Here is a 22,096-nt window from a genome sequence, read left to right on the forward strand (position 1 = left end):
ATGTCATGAGTATTTATAAGGGGAGAAAACACAACTACTAATAATTCTTACTAAGACTAACCATTTTCCTAAATCAATTCAAGCCAATAACTTCTAAACAAATTCTAACATTACTCTCAGTTAATAACTTTTTTTTTCTTTTTTTTTTTTTTTTTTTTTTTTTTTTTTTTTTTTTTTTCTTTTTTTTTTTTTTTTTTCTTTTTTTTTTTTTTTTTTCTTTTTTTTTTTTTTTTTTCTTTTTTTTTTTTTTTTTTCTTTTTTTTTTTTTTTTTTCTTTTTTTTTTTTTTTTTTCTTTTTTTTTTTTTTTTTTCTTTTTTTTTTTTTTTTTTCTTTTTTTTTTTTTTTTTTCTTTTTTTTTTTTTTTTTTCTTTTTTTTTTTTTTTTTTCTTTTTTTTTTTTTTTTTTCTTTTTTTTTTTTTTTTTTCTTTTTTTTTTTTTTTTTTCTTTTTTTTTTTTTTTTTTCTTTTTTTTTTTTTTTTTTCTTTTTTTTTTTTTTTTTTCTTTTTTTTTTTTTTTTTTCTTTTTTTTTTTTTTTTTTCTTTTTTTTTTTTTTTTTTCTTTTTTTTTTTTTTTTTTCTTTTTTTTTTTTTTTTTTCTTTTTTTTTTTTTTTTTTCTTTTTTTTTTTTTTTTTTCTTTTTTTTTTTTTTTTTTGCTATGTCAAGTTTAATAATGACAAAACATCAACAAATCATACTACAAATTACCATCTTTCATTTTTGGAGAAACACTCTTATTTGTACTACAAATTGTTCTTGTATTTCACTTCAAAAACAAGTGCTCCATGGCCAAAATATGCAAACCCAAGACATACTTTTCTCTTTTGCTATTGAATGTTGTTCTTTTCTATTATCGATGAAATCCTTGATGATTTCAGTTGTATTCTTTGCAGTTCACCATGCTCCTAATACGGTGTCCTTTGCTTTCATTTGTGTTACCTGGAATAAAAAATAAATTCCTAAGATTGAATAAAAAAAAACGAACTAGATAAGATATCAATTATCATCTTATTAGTACATCTAGATTGACTTAAACATATTGATTAAGGTTGTATAGAAAACCTAAAAACTCGAAAAAAACTTGAAAAATCCAACCAACCTAACTCAAAGTTGGGTTACATAGAATATTGAGTTGGGTGGTTGTTTTTTATGGAAACAAATTGGTTTGGTTTGCTTTTTGGGCTCAAAGAAGAAAAAATTCGAGCCAACCCGAACCGAGCCGGGTCCAATACTTTGAGCTTTAGTCTTCCACTTTTGGGTTTTTTTTTTATTTTTTCAATAATGTTGCTACTCTCGATCTATCTCATCCACAAGCTACCTTCTGCAGCCGCTCGTCGCTTATAGTTGCATGCTACTCCCGCTCTCACTCTCAATCACACAACCAACCAACCAATCAATCATAGTAACTAGTCACACGACCTAATTAAAAAATAGAGTGTTAGGTTAAGTCGGCTGCGAAAATATTTGTGGTGATTTGGGTTATCAATCCAACCAACTTGAAATTTTGGGTGGGTTTAAAATGTTTTGTTTATACCTCTAATATCTAATTTTCATTTTTATTCAATATTTTATAGAATTATTAAAGTTAAAATATGTATAGCTTTAGTCCCTAACCATTTACTTCATTTCTAATTTGATTTCTAAAATTTACCAAATCTATTTTAGTGTAACGCCCCCAGGGTTTAATTATATATATATATATATCTGTGTGTGTTAAAATAAGAATAACAAAATAAAGAAAAAAAAAAAAACCACCTCCTTTAATCTCTCCATCCATCCCCTAAAATCTCCCTCATATCAATAACTCAGCCAAAAAAAAACAAAAAACAAAAAACAAAAACAAAAACAAAAACAGAAGGAAGGCAGATAATGGGGAGATGGTAGAAGAGAGATGTCATTTCAAAAGGTTAGTAGTCAGATTTACCTTTTTTTTATTTTTCTCTTTCTTTCTACAAAGGATATTAGCAATTATTTAGATCTGAGGTAGAAATTTAGAAATTATCTGTTGCAATGATCTGAATTAGAAATTATCTATCCGTTATCTGTTGCTATGATCTGAATTAGAAATTATTAGGGTCCATGAAAATTGATTAGAGAAAAAAAGGAATAGATAGATAAGGAGGAGAGAAAGATAGGGAAAAGAAAGATCTGGAAAACATATTCAAATAAAAATAAAATCTGGCAATAGAATTAAAATATGAGACAGAAGAGAAGAGAGAAAGATTGGAAGACAGATCAAATAAAAATAAAATATACCAAATTTGGAAAACATAATCAAAAGAGAGAAAGATTGGAAGACAGATCAAATAAAAATAAAAAATACCAAATTTGGAAAACATAATCAAAAGAGATTTTCACAAGAAAGAGAGGAAGATTAGATTTGGAAATAGTAAAACTAAAGAAAATCTGGTGAGTAAATTAAACTGCCTAAAAAAAATGAAACTAATTAAAAGAATTAAATTTAAATTGCTTAAAATAATTAGATATGGGAGTAGAATTGAAATGCTAAACAGAATTAGAGTGGAAAGAAAGAAGGAAAAAAAAAACAAAAGAAAGAGGATTTTAGAAAAGAAAAGAAAGTTAGGACAGTTTGAAGATGGCAAGTACGATTCATATGGTAATGCCAAAATTGAAAGACTAAACAGGATTAGAGTTAAAAGAAAGAAGGAAAAAAAAAAACAAAAGAGAGAGGATTTTAGGAAAGAAAAGAAAGTTAGAACGGTTTGAAAATGGCAAGTACAGTAAATAAAATTAAAATATGACATAGAAGAGAAATAAATGATAGGAAAAGATATGAGAAATTGTTATATTTGTATTTATAGGATATAACATTAAATGTTGAATTATCCAAGCCACTTGAAATATTAATAATATTGGCATATTATTAATTTAAGTTTTAAGTTTCATTATCCTATATAATTTAGAAACAATGAAAACATGGAATTCGATTTTTATTGAGACAGTTTAGAGCAGTTTTTCACACGGTTAGTTGGATTATTAATTAAAATGTGAAATACTAACAAAATGTGACGAACGATGCGATAGGAAGCAAACCTTGGCAACGTTTGGTGTAGTTCTCGAGAAACGGGAGCTTACGTAAATAAATTAGGGAATTCTTCGGCTAAGGCCAACCAGGTAAGTGGCCTTACTATAGGATAGGCTAAAAATTGTATGAGTTATGATGATGTATGATGTATGAGTTATGATGACGTGTGGGTTATGATACCTGATGATGTGCTCAGTATATATATATATATTGATGAATGTCGTACTTGATATGTTTGATGCACTTTGTGGCAATATGATGAGTATGATGATTGCGTGACGTTTATCTTAATATGATGATGTTTTCCATATTGAGCATGCTATATGATGATGAGTGCCATATTGCATCATGTCGTTAGATCGACATAGGACACAACCCTAAGAGCGTGAAAACGATATTAATATAAATATCCACGAGTATGTGTTACCTAGAGTAACAAAGAGATGAGATAAGAGGGTTGTGTCAGAAGAGACATTATGATGGATTTAGAGGGACCTCATGCATATTGTATGTTCATAAGCATAGGGCTACTTCCCCTAGAGATGATGAGTGCGGACGCGCACCATATGATGAGCGTGAATACGCACAGGTGCGAATGCACACAGATGAGGGTGTTCATGAGGCCCATGACACTATGGGGTTCCGCTGACCTCCGGACGTCGCTACAGATTAGCTTGACCAGAGGGTCCAGGGGGTGTGTGAGCGCCTTGGGGATTCACACTCGCACGTGTGAGTCGTGTGTAGGGAAGTACTACACATCCAATTTATCCGAGACTGGAGGCCACCCCTAAGATGATTAGAGATAGGTCCCTAAATCATGATTGTATGTGTTTGCATTTACATGGCCCCCTATAGTGGGGCCACTTACTGAGTATTCTTTGAAATACTCAGGCCGTGTGCCACTTCTTTTTTTTTCAGGTAAAGGCAAGGTGCACTTGTACGGAGGACGGCGGCATCGCGAGCAGAGACTGTGGCACGTGCATAGGGTAGACTCATATTCAAATTTCTAGTCTTAAGTTAGAATAGGTTGTTTTGCATTTAATTGTTTTAAATTATTTTGTATTTGTTTTTGTTTTCTCTAAATTTCAGTATTTCATATTTAAACACGTAAGACCATGGCTGTGTTTTTCAGAGAAGAAGTTGTTTTAAACGTTTTTTTGAAATTTTTGTTATCAATTATGTTCATGTAAGAGTTATATTTCCGCATTATAGATGAGCATGAGACGTTAGTAGCGACTTTGAGTGTGTGGAAATTTAGGGTCGTTACATTTAGTCATCCTTCAAATATGAATAAAAATTTTATTTTATTTTTTAAATGTAATTCATTGCATAACTTAACTGAATAATTTAGAGGTCCTTAGTTAAAACATTAGAGGTTCAAATTCCTTTACTTTCGGGTCCGATTTTAGTTTTTAAGTAAATAACCAATGTTGACAATAAAACATGTGACATACCTTTCTAATTAGGGGAGCATATTCTTCCATTCAAACAGGAATACAGCTGGGAATTCAAAGAGAATTTGTTGCCGACAACATTGTTTTGGTGCAACTTTTAGCAGCAACTATGGGAAGCTTTCATTCGAGGTTTTTTGGCCAGAGCATAAAATTTGGCTTCAAGACCGATGCAACTATTCGCACTGCATTGGGTGCAGATGAGAAGGGTTTTTCTTTATATAATAGTCGAACAAAGGTATTCGAGCTCATTCATCCATGAAATCCTTAGACAAATTCATCACCTTCACCTTACATCACATAAAATATTTTGGTTACTACACAACTAGTGTACTTGACGTAACACTACTCTAACAAAGTGTCTATTAATTGTTTAAGTTCTTAAATATATGGAAACATTTAATATAAAAATGTTTACATCTCAATAAAATATTAAAGTTGTTATTGAAGAATAAAATATTGACGTCAACCTTAAAATCAAAGTCTAGATATTATAGAAAAATTTCAAGCACAAAAATGAAGTAAATTTGAAATTTATACACCATTCCGAAAAGGGTATTTTGCCTAATTTTTGCGGTTTTGACTATCCTAAATCTTAAATTGACATTCTTTAAAGAAATTAAAGTCAGGATATAGTTAAATTTCTCGGTTTATGTTAAACTGAGTTAAGAAATTATAGTTACTAACGAAGCAAGATGGACGTTCTAATAGAAAACGACGACTAATAATACTAGGAGAAATTTCGAGGGGCGAAAAGCAAACATACTCGAATTTAGGGAGAACGCCGGCTAAGGGCAACCAAGTAAGTAGTCTTACTATTGGGTAGGTTGAACGACTTGTTTAATGTATGACGACATGTACCTAGTGGCCCTTACACGTGTCATTTATTCTTTATATTTATGATGTTGTGACTATATTTTATGATGATGATGTACGATGTGTGATGATGTTATTCTTTGATGCGATGATGCTATGCAATGTTATATGATACGTTACAAGACATGATAAGTTTATGATATGACATATGTTTGACATGATGAGATATATGATATGATATGATTGACAAGCAATGTGATGAATTGACATAATGCACAACCCCAATATACACCTAGAAAGTTATGATAAAATGATATGATATAAAGAAAAATTCTAGACCGTTGTTATACAACATAATGAAAAGATAAATGTTGGGACCTCATGTAACCAGAGTAAAAATAATAATAAAATAAATAAAAATGATAATAATAATAATAATGAGTAAAGAAAAAAATTAAAAAAAAGTAAATGGTCTCCACCTTCCTCATTGTCTCTCAACCCAACACCGGTTGTGAAATAGAATGAAAAAAAAAAAAAAAAAAAAAAAAAAAAAAACAGAAAAATAGCAGANTTTGGGAAGAAGAAACAAAACAACAAGAAAAGATGGCAGATATTGGGAAGACAAAAATAGGAAATGTTACTAGATTTAACAGGAAATAGAACAAGTTATCTCTAAGTTATATCTCTTTTTCTTTTATCTTTGGCAATTATTCAGATTTTAGATTCTAAAATCAGAATCCATTGAAAAATGAATGCTATGAATTGTCTTTATTTGATTTGTTGTTTACTTTTGCATCAACTTTTAATGTCATCATTTGTTTATCTTTCGAATTTCCAGAGTCACCTTAGAAAGTGACTATTCTTAATTAAAGGGAAGGAGAACTTCTAACAATCTATTGCAAGTCGAAGGCCAATGATTTAGGTAATAAGGTTGTTGCATGATGCAAAATTTTCAACGGCACCACCTTTATATATATATATATATATAATTGATAGCTTTTAAAGTATAATATACAACAGAAAAAAGTCATTATCCATATTCAACTTCTATGGCGATTTCTAAAAATATAATTATAGTTTGAATGTTAAATTAGAAGTTTAATACTTTAAGTTCAAAAGCCCAAAATTATTTTATGCTTAATGGTTTATACAACCTCATAATATAGTCTAGGTTATTAATTTTTAATTTTTTTTAGTTAAAAAAATGAGTGGAAAGTTTAAATTTTTTTACCTCTTATTCCATGAATTTGTAACTTAATTTGTACTCATTTGAAATAAATTTCTAATACAAGGAGCATATCCTTCCGTTCAAATAAGAATACACAACCCTAGATTTCTGCTTACCTAAAGTCACTATCATAATCATAACTTAACTTCATCATAAAATATAGATTTCATCTTAAAACACTACAATAGAGCTACGTGTTTGAAAATATCTTTAAAACGACGTAACAAAATATTAAATGAAATATATTAACATTATAATTAAAAACACTCTATCCTAATCTAACTCTAAGAAACTAAACACAACTACCCTTTGCATGTTTCATGGTCTCGAATGGCTATGTAGTCGTTAGTGGTACAGAGGTGCCTTGCCTTTACCTGAAATAGCAGTAGCACATGACTTGAGTATTAAAAGAAATACTTGGTATGTGACCCCACTATTGCGGTTAGATGCAAACACATACAATCATGTGTAGGACCTATCGTATAATTCTATATTCCTTAGGTGTTCATTCCAAACGGTCCACACGTGCGAGTATGAACCCACCAGTCGGTTCGCACACCTCCGGGCCCCTTTCATGGTCAGGCGAGCATTCTCTAGAGCTGTTGATGTCAAACACCAGCTAGGCATAGCGATCGTCGTAGCATTATGATAAACATGATGATCATTTTTCAGCCTCGTAGTGTACGTGTCTGTATCATCGTAAAATAGGGGTATTCCTGGATGCATGAATGCACAATGATGCATGAGATCCCAACATTTTTATTCATTATCATGTAAGACAACCCCTTCCATTTTTCGTTCATATCATAATCTTTATCATAGTTTCCTTACATAAATTGCGGTTGTGCATTATGTCCACACATTTTTGTCGTATATCATTCATATCAGGCATCGTGTCATATCATGTCATATCATACATACATCATATCATGTACTATATCGCCAAACGTGTTATACAATAACATTTATCATATCATCAGTACATCATCATATCACGTGTCATAACATTCACGTATCATCTCATAGTCACGTTGTATCACGAACATATCATGGACTTATCATCTCGTAAGAATATCATAGTCATATTGTTTTGTAAACACATCACAATCATATCGTTACATAAACATAACCTAGTCATATTCTTTCATAAACATATCATGGTCATATCATTTCATAAACGTATCATAGTCATGTCATTTCATAGACGTAGTCTTATCATATCGTTTCATAAATATATCATCGTCATCTCATTTCATAAACAAATCTTAGTCATACCATTTCATACACATATCCTAGTCATCTCGTTTCATAAACATATCATAGTCATGTCATTTTCTAAATGTATCCTAGTCTTATTGTTTCATAAACATATTCTAGCCAAATTGTTTCATAAACATATCCTAGTCTAGGTTTCCTAAATGTATCCTAGTCATATCGTTTCATAAACATATCCCAGTCATATCATTTCATAAAGATATCTTAGTCATATCGTTTCATACAGACACCATTGTCGCATTGTTCCGTAAACATTTCACACATATCAAGCATATATCACGTATAGAACCACGAGGCACGTGTCATGATACGAACATCAACTTTTAACCTAACCGTTACTAAGGTCACTTACTTGGTTTGCATTAGCAGGTGTTCTCCTTACAATCGAGTACAATTGACTATGTGAATTTTAGATCCCGACCTTAAGGCAAGTGCTACATATTAATTTATGCCATATTACTCGGTTCAAAACTACAAAATAATCTCTTTTTTTATAATTATTATAGGTTACTACTACTCTAAAAGAGTGGAGTTTGAGTTATGTCGAGGTTGAAAATGAAAAATGTTGTCATTTGTTAATCAAAAGTGAAATAAAAACTCATACAATTATGCTATAATTTTACTTATGAACATTCCTTGGAATATCATATTCACAATTAAGTCCTTACTTAATAGTCAATCATTATTATTCTCCTCGAAGAAAGAAATTCATGCGTTGTTCTTAAGAGCCTCAGCCCTGTCTCCGTTTTCCTCTATTTCATCAAAGTAGTCCTCTCGAGCATTTCCAGCCAACATTTGACTCAAAATACGCTGTAAGTATTCAGATTATGCCGCATGGAATGCATGAAGTCTTGGGCATAGGTATTGATATTGTAACATAGGGCAAGCACTAGGTGCAGGATTTCAGACTACGCTTCTTGGAACGCATAAAGCCTTGAGCGTAGGTATTCAGACTATGCTTCTTGGAACGCATGAAGCCGCTTAGAATACCTGGGTGCAGGATTTCAGACTACGCTTCTTGGAACGCATGTAGCCTTGAGCGTAGGTATTCAGACTATGCTGCTTGGAACGCATGAAGCCTTGGGCATAGGTATTCAAACTGTATCCTAGGGCAAGCCCTTGATGCAGAATTAGAATACATCGTTTGTTACGTAAGAAGCCTTCCTTGGATGTAGGTTTTCAGAGCTCATCGAAGGGCAAGCCTTGAGGTGTGGGTTAAGACTATGTCGCTTGGAACGCATGAACCCTTGGACACAAGATATCAGGTTCATGTCTAATACCGTAAATCTTCAGGACAGAGTGTTGGAGAAAGAACCAAGAACCGAAAAGGAACTTAGAAAGTACCAAGGACTAGAGAAAGATCATGGACTAGAACATGGATCAAGAACCAAGAACCATGAACCATAGTACTAAAGCCCTTAAAAGATAACCAAGGTTTTAGAATCCAAGGACCAAGATCGTTAGGAATTAACATGATAAGAACTTATTAAGATATAATATTTGGAGAATATATTATAATAATTAGTTATGGAATATATTTTAGATATTCGTAATTCGTTAATATTTTTTCCTTTATGATTTGCTTAATAGTATATTTTATTTTATTTTATTTTCAAAATTTAGTTAGTTTATATTTTTCCTTATTTTTAGGTATTAGTTGGTAGCTTGTATCCGATTTAAACGTTGTGAATATTAATGAAGATTGCTCTTTCGATCCCAATTCTATTTCTCATTCTTAATATTGTATCAAAGAATCGATCTTGGTGTTATTAAATATCATAATTTTCTTTATGGCGGAATCAGCCAAATCGAACTTCAAAATTTCGGATGTTGACTTAATACATCATTATTATAATCATCACTCTGCCATTATATTCACTTGTTCCAATAAAATTAAATGGAACAAATTATCAATCCTGGCGTCAATTAGTTATGCATGCTCTTATTGCCAAAAAGAAAATTGGCTTCATTGATAGCACTATTGAAGAACCGTCTCAAGATGCAAATTTAATCGAATTTGAACTCTGGAATCAGTTTAACAGTATGATAATATCTTGGTTAACTCATTCAGTTGAAGCAGATATCGCTGATGGAATTATTCACGCCAAGACAGCTCATCAAGTGTGGGTTGATCTTCACAATCAATTCTCACAAAAGAATGCTCCAGCAATTTTTCAGATACAAATGTCGATAACAATGATGTCATAGGGAACCATGGCACTTTCAGCATATTTCACCAAGCTCAAAGCACTCTGGGATGAATTGGAAGCATACTGCATGTTGAACACAACTCTCTGTGGGAAACACTTGCACTCTTTATTAAGACCAATCGAGAAGAGAATACAAGACACTTTGTAGAATACTACTACTTTATAATGCTTGGAATTTCTTGGGATGAAAAACTAGGTAGGGTCGAGGGGTATACTATACCCTACGCAATCTAGACCTAAAAAATGTAAATCTTTTTCCTAAAATATCGAGATTTCTTTCCTAACACATCTATTATATTTCCTAAAATCTCTACTAAAATAAATATACAATGGGCTGGTACAATTATTGGGCTTGACTCTATTGGGCTAGTGATGATATTTTAACACTCCCCCTCAGCACTAGTCCTCAATCGCCGCACCATATTAAGCTGACAGAGAAAACTCTCATGTTTGCCCGTATTCGACTCTTTTGTAAACAAGTCTGCCACTTGGTCATCTGTCTTGATCTGCTACATCTCGATTTCTTCCTTTAGGACCTTCTCTTGAATGAAATGGTACTGCACCTCCACATGCTTTGTTCTTGCAATTTTCTGCTAGGCGAATCGCAGATTGGTTGTCGCAATGAAGTGATATTGGATACTCAATTTTCTGGTGCAAATCTTCCATCAAGAGTTTCAACCATGTACTTTCCTGAGCTGCTCTATACTTTGCTTCTATAGTTGATAATGATACTGTTGGTTGTCTCTTGCTACACCAAGAAATTGTTCCCAAACCAAACTTGAACACATACCTAGTGGTTGACCTCCGAGTATCGTGGTCTCCTGCATAGTCAGCATCACAGTATCCAACTAGCTTGCAGTCTTTGCTTCTTTTGTACAAAAGAGCATAGTCGATTATACCTTTGACATATCTCAAGATCCGTCGAGTTGCATCCAAATGAGGCTTCTTTGGACTTTGCATGTACCGACTCATAACCCCAACTGCATAAGAAATCTTAGGCCGAGTTAAAGTTAGGTAGAGTGCATTTTAAGCACTCTACATAGAACACCATTTTAACTGCTGTTTATCTTATAAATAGAACACCATCACCATTGTTATCTAACAAAACACCCTTTGAAGCACTCTACAAAGACCACCTACATTTCACCCTCTTAAAGTTTTTGGTTGTAAGTGTTATGCAACTGTAGTACACCCTAAGAAAAAATTTGAACCTCGGACAATTCCTTGTGTTTTCGTAGGATATCCTTGTGGTCACAAAGGTTACAAGTTGTATGACATGCAATCTAAAAAAAAATTATCAGTCGTGATGTTAAATTTTGTGACGATGATTTTCCTTTTTCACGAGCTTCACAAACTTTGACATTAGCTCCTTCAACTCCCATTTTACCACTTCATGATTCATCCTACTCAAACATCCATTCTAGTCCTCCCCCACTTTCTATTCCTTCACCTACTAATTCGTCGACCCTCCGCCTTCTATTCCTTCTCCAGATTCACCCACTAATTCTAATCTTATCCCACCTGATACATGAATTCCACTCCGACGTTCTACTCGTACCAAATAGCCTCCAGCTTGTTATAATGATAATGAGATGTCTTCTGGAGCCAATCATTTAACCTCTAGCTCAAGTCCCTACACTAGCACCAAGTACCCCCTTCATGATTACCTTTCATTCTCTCATTTTTCACCTATTCAACGTACTTTTCTAGCTCTTATTACAGCCCAAACAGAACCTAAAACCTATGATGAGGCAGTTGGCGATCCATTACGGCAGCAGGCTATGAATGATGAAATTACAGCTTTGGAACGTAATCATACTTGGTCTCTCGTTTCTCTACCACCTGGCCATAAAGCTATTGGCCGTCATTAGGTATACAAGATTAAACACAACTTTGATAGTTCTACTGAACGTTATAAAGCTCGACTGGTAGCAAAGGGATACACTCAGGTTGAAGGTGTTGATTACAAAGAGACGTTTTCTCCTACAGTGAAACTTACTACACCTCATTGCTTACTCACTATTGCTGCTGCTCAAAAATGGTTCACTCATCAGTTGGATGTTCAAAATGCCTTTCTCCATTGTAATCTAGACGAGGAAGTCGATATGTCTTTACCACCAGGTATTCGCCAACAGGGGGAGAATACAGTATGTCGGCTCCATACATCTCTTTATGGTTTAAAAATGGCTTCTCGCAATTGGTTCTCCATATTCTCTAACCAATACACAAAATGTAGGCTACACCTAGTCCAAAGCAGATTACTCTTTATTTATTAAGAGTAAAGGTACTTCTTTCACTGCAACTCTTATCTATGTTGATGATATTCTGTTGACAGGCAATGATCTCAAAGAAATTCAACATCTCAAGACTAGTTTACTCGAGAAATTCCTTATCAAAGATTTAGAGAATTTGAAATATTTTCAAGGCATTGAATTTTCTAGGTCTAGAAAAGAAATTTTTATCTCTCAAAGGAAGTATGTTCTAGACATTTTTCAAGACCCATGTCTTAGAAGAGCACGTCCAGAAAGATTTCTTATGGAGCAAAATCTAAAACTTTCTCTAACAGAAGGAGAGAAGTTGAATGATCCAAGTAAATACAGACAGTTGATTGGTAGATTAATATATTTATCCGTTACTAGGCCTGACATAGTGTATTCAGTTCGTATGCTTAGTCAATTTATGCATGAACCAAGAAAACCACATTGGGAGGCAGCTTTTCGAGTTCTTAGATACATCAAAGGTACTCCTGGTCAAGGACTTCTACTACCATTTGAAAACAACTTAAGATTACAAGCATATTGCAATTTAGACTGGGGTGGTTGCCGAACTTCCAGACGATCAATTTATGGGTTCTGCATTTTCCTTGGAAATTTAGTTATTCCTTGGAAGTCTAAAAAAATAAATCAATGTGTCCAAATCATCAGCATAAGCCGAGTATCGAGCTATGACAAATACTTGTTTGGAGTTAACTTGGTTAAGATACATTCTTCAAGACTTGAAAGTTCCACTGTCCGAACAAGCATTATTCTATTGTAATAATCAAGGAGCATTACACATAGCAGCAAATCTAGTTTTTCACGAACGTACGAAACACATAGGATAGACTATAATATAGTTCGAGAAAAATTACAAGCTGGAACGATGCAACGTTAAAAACTGCATTTGGGCAACATTTGATGATGGATTTTACTTAGAAAATCTTCATTCGGGGAAGTTTGAATTGATTCACCCTTGGGAAAAATGAAGTAAAATCACCCTCACTCATTTTGGTCCCACAAAACCTACTTTTTTTTTTCTTTAATGTTTGCTTGCTTTCACATGTAATAATTCTAGAGAGAGTCGCGGGGTTTCTTTATAGACTTAAATATGTTGCATATTTAAGTCTAATAAAAGGGGAGGAATCTTTTGGGAATTTATAGTTCTTTGGATGTTGATAATTTGGTTGGGTTTGAAGTTTCTGCTTGTATCTACCCATGTGCAAGCTTTCAAACTCAGGATTTGGCCGTCAATGGCCCTAATATTCCCCTGACAATATTGTAAGGTTATTTACTTCTCGCTTCTAAGAGTGAAAACTATCTCCACAGACAAACATGAGTCCTTCCAGCATGTCTTTTCCTCACTCACATGTTTGCTACGAAAATTCTCAAGAGGTCTTCCAACATAAACTTGCTCCAAGAAAAGCACATTTAATCTCGAAGTTCTTATGATTAAGCCAACAAAAAGGAAAGTGCATCTCGTTGATATAGGTAGTAAGTTTCAATTCTTTTTAAGCATTTCTTAGTCATCTATACTCTGGGTCACTTTATCGGATATAACCTTGGTCCATTCATGTACTCTCTTTTACTCGGGTATCACTCTACTCAAAACCCTTTCAGAATTAAGTAATATTTTAGGTTTTAACATTTTAAGGGTAACAAACTAGGACGAAAAGAAAATATGTATAATAATTGGAAATGCGAAGGTTAATATCATAAAACTGACATATGCAAAGAACTCATGTCAATGTTCCTGAAGGAAAAAAAAAAGAATGATGGTCAACTGCAACTTTCTAATATGAAACCAACCAGCTGGCACAACATTTTTTAGTGAAAAAATATCATTAGAGATTATTTGTGATGCTCATAAAGAAAGAAGGAAAGAAAAAAACATGTACAATAAAAATGATCTTTACAAGACTATGAAACGAAAGAAACTATGTGGAAATAGAGGGAAGAGATCAAGGAGAAGTACTCGAGTAATTTCAATATCAAGACACTTTCGAGGACGAAAGTTTCATCTTGACGTGTATGATGTATGAACAAAAAATAAAAAAATAAAAAAATAAAAAATAAATAAAAGAAGCGAAACTTTGTGCCACATTGCTAAAGTTGAGAAGTGGCGGGTTGGCCTCCACTATAAAAAAGGGAGGTCCCCCACTTCATTTTATCATCCTAAATGAACGGTTTGAGCCAGTCAGAGAGTACACTTTTTGACGGCTCAAGGCCAAAATTTTGGTTGATTTGCCCGGACTATTTCCTCCTAGTTTCAATTTTTAGAAAGCGTTCAAAGTTAGTATGTATGACTACCTTCTGGCTAGTTAAATTTTTTTAATCGAGTTTAAATTATTTATGCATGATGAGGCCTAGTTTAAATTATTGGGAGTTAGTTTCTATGCCGTATTGGGCTTAGTTTAAATTATTGGGAGTAGGTTTTTATGCATAATTAGACTTAGTTTAAATTATCAGGAGTAAGTTTTTATGCATAATTAGACTTAAGTTAAATTTTTGGAATCCAATTTAAATTATTTATGCGTAATTAGGCATAGATAGTTTAAATCATTAGGAGTAAATTTTTATGCATAATTAGATTTAGCTAGTTTGTGCGTTAACGGGAGATGAGCTTTATTAGTACTGAGATGTAAAAAACTTTCCTACCTTAATAAGGCTTGAAAACTATATAAATAATAATAATAATAATAAAAAAAAAATAAAAAAATAAAAGTAATACAACCGCAATTATGGAAGTTGTGAGATGATTTAAAAGTATCGAGCCACAATTTGGATGAGGCATTACGATCATGGTCAAAATTTTAGAGGTATATGGAGAGGGACTACGGTATAAGATTGTCAAGGTACCTTAAATTTAAGAAACCATGATTTAAGATGAACTTGGCTGGGGGACATACGAGGATTAGAGTGGGACATTGTCTCTAAATCAACTAGAAGTTTTGTGGTAATCCTCCTTAAGGTATACGAATGCACTCAGGAAGCTCAACATAAACAAATTGTTGTAGAAAATTACCAATCAATTTTTCCTAGCAATGTCAACTTGGTTAAAAGGTATTACTATAGTTAAAGTTTCAAAACTGTCATTTTAAGTTTGATTTTCAAGTATCCCAAGTTTTATGGCATCTGAGAATATCCACCATGCTAATATAATACCAATTCTTATAAGAGAATTTTGTTAAGCCCATTCTTCATAGTACAAGGCATTGAAAGGGTTGTGATGTCTTTCCGTTATGGTTATAGGAGCATTAGTTTTGGGCTGTACTTGATAAGGTATACCAAGAGAAAAGCCCATTTGACAATGTTTCCAATGAAAGTTACCAAATCCTCAAACTCTAGCTTTTCCACAAACCAAATACAGGAAGTCGTTCGTAGATCTATGTGATTTACTAGTGCATTCTATTTGCATTGGGATAGGGTGGAGTTCTTAACCAGTTTCATGTCATGATTTTGACTCCAAAAATTTACTAGAATTGGGGTAGGTAGCCAAACGAGAAGAAGTATTACAAATTTCTTAATTTTGTATGGGAAAATAGGCAAATTTGTATATGGAATTCATCTACAAAGATGAGACATTAATGATGAACCAAATCAAGTGGACACAAACAATAATGAGGAAAGGAAAACAATTTTTTCTTTCTTTTTAATTATTAAAAATATAGAGAACGAACAATTTTAATTGAAAATATTCCTCTAGTGAATTCCCGGGGAACTCCTATAGTAAATGGACTATACAGAATTGTGGTCAGTCAAATATTGATAAGACCCGGTATCTATTACTGGTCAAAATTGGACTGTAACGAAATTTCGGTCTATACCAGCACCATAATATTTGATTGGGGAGGAAGATTAGAATTAGAGATTGATCGAGAAACAAAGGTATGAGTGTGTGTGAGTAGTAAACAAAAAATATCTATTTTAGTTCTATCATCAGCTATGGGTTCGAATCGTAAGAGAAATTCTCGAGAAGGTTTCTACCCTGAAATTTTTCGTTGTCTTTCTTTAATGATAAGGAGTGGAAAAAATTAGATAAAAAAAAGTGTCTTTTTGGAGTTTTACCAACAATTTTCTTGTGTAGGCGGAGATCAGTATTTTAAAATGAGATTTTGAGGATGTATGGACAAACAGGTCCATTAGTGAACCTTTAACTAAGTGTAGAAAATTTGATTTGGAGAACGATGTAAAGCAGAAACTAGTAAAACTATTGATCTAGTAGATGGAATCATAGTAAAAATAATAAATTAATTAATTAATTAATTAAAAAAAATGAGGAACTATGTAAGTTTTCCAACCTTATTTACACATGAATATTTATTTCAATGAAGTGCCAGAACCACAAACCTTAGATGAATTATGTTGTCCATGAAATTTTAGAAGAAGACCCAATATGATATGATAAGGTTATGTACGAAATTTGGTGACCATTAGGTTATGATAACAGGCTAAACCAAGTGTAGGTGTAAAATGACTAAAATGCCCCTATAATTATGTACCACTAGTTTATGACCAAAGTGACCTCTAAATGACATGAAATTTGATGAGGAGCCTTATATCATGGTGTAAAAGGATTACACAAAGTTACAAGACTATTGGAATATGCTGAAGAATTAAACCAAGATTTGGGGGTAAATGACCAAAAGACCCTTTTGGAGTATGAATTCAGATTTAAAATACCTAACTATATGACAAGACACCTTATAAGGATTCAAAGATTTTACGAATGCAAAGTGATAGGCTTATGAAAGTTTTATGCATGCAAATAAATGTTATGACTCATACGAATTAAGGTATACTTGTTAAGAATTTTTACTTAATGGAACTTGAAGACTTAACAAAGAACTCTTAGAATAAGGACCCGAGTTATTCCTAGATTAAAACACTTTCGAGGACGAAAGTTTCTTTTAGAGGGATATAATGTAATAGCCCAAAAATAAATAAAGGAATAAACGAATAAAAATAATTATAAAAATAGTTAAAATTATAATAATAAAAAAATTAATTAATTAATTCAAAAAATAAAAAAAATAAAAAAATAAAAACTAAAAAATAAACCTTTCCCCACCTCTCTCTACTAACGTCTCATCCTTTCCCACAATTATCTCTCCTCTACCCATCTAAGCTGCAAAAAAAAAGAAAGAACAGAAAACCTACACAAAAAAAAAAGAAAGAAACAAAAAACAACCATGGTCAGATTTGAGAAGTAAAATGGCTTTGAACATAGAGATTTTTGTCAGTTATTACGGTTGACTTGGATTTCAAAGGATGGAATCGAACTTTCAGTAAGGATATATACGTGACAACGACTTAAGCTAGCCAGGTAAGTGACCTTACTATCGGCATGATTATATTTGATGTTGACACGTTACCTGTGATTCGGCACGTGTCATATATATTGATATGTGTGAATTGTCTGTGGATCGATATGCTTCCTATATGTTATGTTATGTTATAATATGTGGATTGTATGATAATAATTATGGTACAATGTGCTCTAGGAGATATTTGAGATAGGATACGAGAAGGATGCACAAAACGAAATGTAACGATAGGAGTAAGATACGTTCATGAAACGTTGGAGTTAGGTTACATAACGGAGTGCTATGGATAGGAGAGATTGATGAAAGAATACGGTTAGGTTATGGGTAGAAAGAGATAGGTTTGTGATAGATTGATGGAACGATAGCATTAGAGTACGTTCTTGTGACGATATGACTAAGGTACGTAACGTAATGATATGTCTATGATAGGTATAAGAACGTTAAGGCTATGGTAAGTTAGAGAACGATATGACTATGAAGTGTTTACGTTATTGACTTGGTTATGATATGATACATTGTATGCTAGATTATGGTGCTTAAGTACGAAATCATGTGAACGTGAATGTATGTTATTTATGCTGCTTAGTTGATGTGATATGAATGCATATGACGATGTGTGGCCCTTGTACGATTATGACTTGTTGTATGAGTATTGAAATGTAACTAGATGAATTGTATGACATGAAATACGGTAAATTGCATGATACATAACCCCGCTAGGAATATGTATGATATGTAATGAGAATGACACGTAAGCATGAAAACGTGACACGGGGTTATGTTCATTAAATGATGACTGTAAGACTAGTGGGACCTCATGCATATTGTGTGATCATGCATTTGGGGGGATACCCCTATCCCATTACGAGGGTACGGACGCGTACATCCAAATGGCAGGACAACGATCGTTATGCCCTGCATAGCGCTGCCATGACGGTTTTAGTTTTAACAGGAACCGGTGGGCCCCCAGAGCATGCCCAGCGGCTAGGGACAGTGGCCTAGCGGTGTGCGAACTAGCTGGTGAGCCCATACTCGAACGTATGGGCTGCGTGTAGAGTATATGGTACACGTCCACGATTACCTGTTAGGATTACACTGTAGGGGAAACGAAACGAAATGAAATGAAACAAAACAAAAGATAGGTCCCATCATTTCATTGCATGTGATTGTTGCATTTAACCCCAATAATGGGGTCACTTACTAAGTATTTCTTTAAATACTCAAGCCATGTGCTACTACATTTTTCAGGTTAAGGCAAGGCATTCCTGTACGGCTGACGACAGCATCGCAACTCGAGATCATGGCACATGCATAGGATAGTGGCATTTATTTTCTTAGACTTAGGATAGAATAGGATCTTTTAAACTTAAACGTTTATTTATTTTATTTCGAGCCTTTTGTTGTGTCGTTTTAAAGATGTTTTCGAAACACGTAAGTCCATGGCTGTGTTTTAAGTTAAAGGTTATGTTTTATGGAATTTAAATGAAGTCTTTCGCATTCAATGTTTATGGTACGTATACAGTAGCGACCTTAAATTAAGTAGAAAATTTCGAGTCGTTACATATCATATCATAAACAAGTAATAACGTAAACACTTCGTAGTCATATCATTCTCTAACTTGTCATAGCCTTAACGTTCTTATATCTATCATTACGTGAACGTACCTTTGTCATCTCATCACAAGGACTTAACCTAACGCTATCGTTCTATCAATCTATCACCCTATCCCTTTCTACCCGTAGTCTAACCGTATTCTTCCATCAATCTCTCTTATCCACATCACTCCAGAATGTAACCTAACCTTAACGTTTTATGAACGTATTTTACTCCTATCGTTACATTTCGTTTTGTGCATCCTTCTCGTATCCTATCTCAAACATATCATTGAACTCATCGTACCAAACAATTCACATATTATAACATATACATAACAAATAAGAAGCATATCGATTCACAGACAATTCACACATATCAATATATATGACACGTGCAGAACCACGGGGCACGTGTCAACAGCAAATATAACCATGCCGATAGTAAGGTCACTTACCTAGCTAGCTTAAGTCGTTGTCACGAATATATCTTTAATGAAAGTTCGATTCCGTCCTTTGAAATTTGGGTCAACCTATATGAGCCCATGACATTAGTTTTGGGTTTGAACTCTACAAGATTATTTCTCTAATTTACATTGGTCCATTGTTAGAAGTCTTGAAATGTTATATATCTATAATTATATTTTTATTTACAGCTATTTCAAGTTATTCTCGACTTTACTACTGTATGTATTTACCCTCTGTATTTACCTTCCCCTCCCTATTTAGTTTGTGGTTCTTAATTCCCTAATTTTTAATTGATGTATTGCCTTTTAATTGATGTATTCCAAATTTCCAATGCACATCTGTTTCCAAATCTTTCCTTATCTCAGTGTTTCCTATTCAGAAGTTTTCTTGGCTATTCTATCTTTAATATATTCATTTGGCTGATAAAAATTTAATCTAATATAACTAATCTGACGTGATTTACTAGTATCGTATAAATGATTGAAATTTGGCCATTCTATCTTTAATCTATTCATTTGGCTACTGATAAAAATTTAATATAATATAACTAATCTGATGTGATTTACTAGAATCGTATAAATGATTGAAATTTAGTTTCTAACTCAAAGCTAGAACATTGTAATAATTCAATCAAGATCTAACTATAATTTGTTGTGATTTCTAAAAAATAGGACAAAAGAAAATGAAGATTTAATATATACATTATTGATTAGATCTATCTTCAAGTAGATCTCCGGTGAATCTCACCTTGGTAAAGGCTGTTAAACCTAAAATAGATCATAACTGTATATACTAAAATAGTCTAAGATTTACTAGTTGTTATGATTTGAAGGGTTTGTTACCAAATCTATGATTTTATGGTTTGTTACCAAATCATAGATTTGGAATGTAATCTTCATTATACGCATCTATAAATACATGAGGTCGTGACCCAGATAGGTCATTGTGCCATTCAATCTAACATGGTATCAGAGCCAAAGTTTATTTTTTAAACTCCTCGCCATGTCTTCTTCCTCCTCTCCATCCACCATCTCCAACACCGTCTCAACTACCATGGCGACTTTTGGCCTTAAACAATATCCAATCCCTCTACACCATGTTGTCACAATTCGTCTAACAAAAAACAACTTCATCATATGGCGTGCCCAGCTCCTCCCCTTCCTTCGGAGTACGGAGCTTATGGGCTACCTCGATGGCACCAATGTTGCACCTGCCAAGCTGATCCCTTCCTCAACTGCTGCTGGTGCTGAGCTGGTCCCTAATCCGGCCTATAATCAGTGGTATGATCAGGATCAACAAGTCCTTAGCGGCCTTCTCTCCTCCATGTCTGAGGAGATTCTTCATGATGTGGTTGCCGCTACTACGTCCAAGGAGGCGTGGGATACCTTGCAGCGGATGTTTTCATCGTCAACTCGTGCTCGCACTACTCAGATTCGTGTTGAGCTCGCCACGTCCAAGAAACGAGATCAATCTGCTGCAAATTATTTTTGCAAGATCAAAGGGCTAGCCACCGAGCTGGCCGCCGCTGGCTCTGCCTTGCAGGATGATGATGTGATTGCGTATCTTCTCGCTGGTCTTGGCCCTGACTATGATCCCTTCGTCACCTCAATGACTACCAAGGGTGAAGCCCTCACCCTTGATGATGTGTTTGCACATCTAATGACGTATGAAGCTCGCCAACTACAACCCCAGGCTGAACTTCAGTTAAATCTTGGATCTTCTGCCAATTATGCTAGTCGTGGTGGTCAGCAGAAGAATCGTGGGCGTAGGGATCGCGGTCGTGGTCGTTCTCAAGGTTATGCACCCTCTCGTCCTGCTAGTGATCGTCGTGGCCCTTCTGCTCGTCCTTCCTGCCAGATCTGCGGCAAAGTGGGGCATACTGCTATCCGCTGCTGGCATAGGATGGATGAGTCCTATCAAGATGAACCTTCTTCTGCTCCTCCTACAGCACTGGCGGCTACTTCCTCTTACAAGATTGACCCAAATTGGTACAGCGACACAGGCGCTACGGACCATATCACCAGTGACCTGGATCGTCTCGCTGTGCGTGAACGTTATCATGGAGGTGAACAAGTTCAAGTCGGCAATGGAGCAGGTTTGCGTGTTTTGCATACTGGTCATTCTCTAATTAATACTGCTACTCGTCCTCTTGCGTTGCGTAATATTTTGCATGCGCCTGAAATTTCCAAACATCTTCTTTCTGTTCATAAATTTTCTCGTGATAATGATGTATTCTTTGAATTCCATCCTTGGCATTTTTCTATAAAGGATCGACAGTCGAGGAAAAGTCTCCTAAATGGGAGGTGTGAATCTGGTCTTTATCCTATTAAGCCATCCGATGTCGATAATCTCAAGCACGCCTTGGTGAGCAGATCTACTACTCAAGCCCAATGGCATGCACGTCTTGGACATCCTTCATCTCAAGTAAT

At 34.0% G+C, this 22,096-nt stretch overlaps 2 long non-coding RNA genes and 1 other non-coding gene across 3 annotated transcripts; 2 read left to right on the forward strand and 1 right to left on the reverse strand.

Annotated features, from left to right (window-relative positions):
• Window positions 1-3,489: 3,489 nt before the first annotated feature.
• Window positions 3,490-20,513, forward strand: LOC111443878. The gene is made up of 3 exons (XR_002710582.1): window positions 3,490-3,500; window positions 20,237-20,240; window positions 20,425-20,513. It is a non-coding gene; the product is annotated as an uncharacterized LOC111443878 (long non-coding RNA).
• LOC111443877 lies at window positions 8,322-20,500 on the reverse strand. The gene is made up of 3 exons (XR_002710581.1): window positions 20,415-20,500; window positions 11,727-11,730; window positions 8,322-8,332 (listed from the first exon to the last, which is right to left on the reverse strand). It is a non-coding gene; the product is annotated as an uncharacterized LOC111443877 (long non-coding RNA).
• A 687-nt stretch (window positions 20,514-21,200) lies between the features above and the next one.
• LOC111444473 lies at window positions 21,201-21,340 on the forward strand. Its single transcript, XR_002710698.1, has one exon. It is a non-coding gene; the product is annotated as a small nucleolar RNA Z247 (small nucleolar RNA).
• Window positions 21,341-22,096: the final 756 nt, after the last annotated feature.

The sequence above is a fragment of the Cucurbita moschata genome, unplaced genomic scaffold, assembly GCF_002738365.1.
Source record: "Cucurbita moschata cultivar Rifu unplaced genomic scaffold, Cmos_1.0 Cmo_Scf00006, whole genome shotgun sequence".
NCBI lineage: Eukaryota > Viridiplantae > Streptophyta > Magnoliopsida > Cucurbitales > Cucurbitaceae > Cucurbita > Cucurbita moschata.